Raw genomic sequence first — 616 nt, forward strand, 5'->3', positions numbered from 1 at the left:
CTGTGTGAAGCACAGGGCTCCCTATACGTGGCCGTGTGGGTCTGTCTGTCTGTGTGTCTGTCTGTCTGTGTGTGTGTCTGTATGTAGCCTGAACTTCCTAAACTTCGGCACGCCACTAGTCCCACAGTTTTGCCACCACACACTCGCGCCATATGTCAAATCGAACGGCTTACTCGGGAATCGTGGGCTATTACTTTTCTAAGAGAAAGGTTCTATAGTTTAATTGATATTAATTTATTAGTGAATTAATTTTCCCCATTGACTTATAATGGGAATCGCAAAACTCACATTCAATTATTTGTCTCTCGCAAACCATAGGGGCTAGAGTTTCAAGACTTGGAGAGGAGGTTCAAAATGATTTCAAGGATTAAATAAAAAATAATTGTGTCATTTGGCCGCATGGTGGCGCCATAACACCCCACTTTACGTTTTGGCCTGTAACTCTTGAACCGTAGGTCGGAAAATTAAAAATATTTTTTCCCTGGATTCCTTGGGTCATGACGCATCTCCCCATATAGGCCACGCCCATTTGCGCCATGATAGATTTTCCGCCATCTTGAATTTTCTCCAAAACACACTTTTTGCTCCTTTTCCTACATATTTTCTTCAAATGTCA

This window comes from Nannobrachium achirus (genome assembly GCF_963921795.1).
Source record: "Nannobrachium achirus genome assembly, chromosome: 10".
Lineage (NCBI taxonomy): Eukaryota > Metazoa > Chordata > Actinopteri > Myctophiformes > Myctophidae > Nannobrachium > Nannobrachium achirus.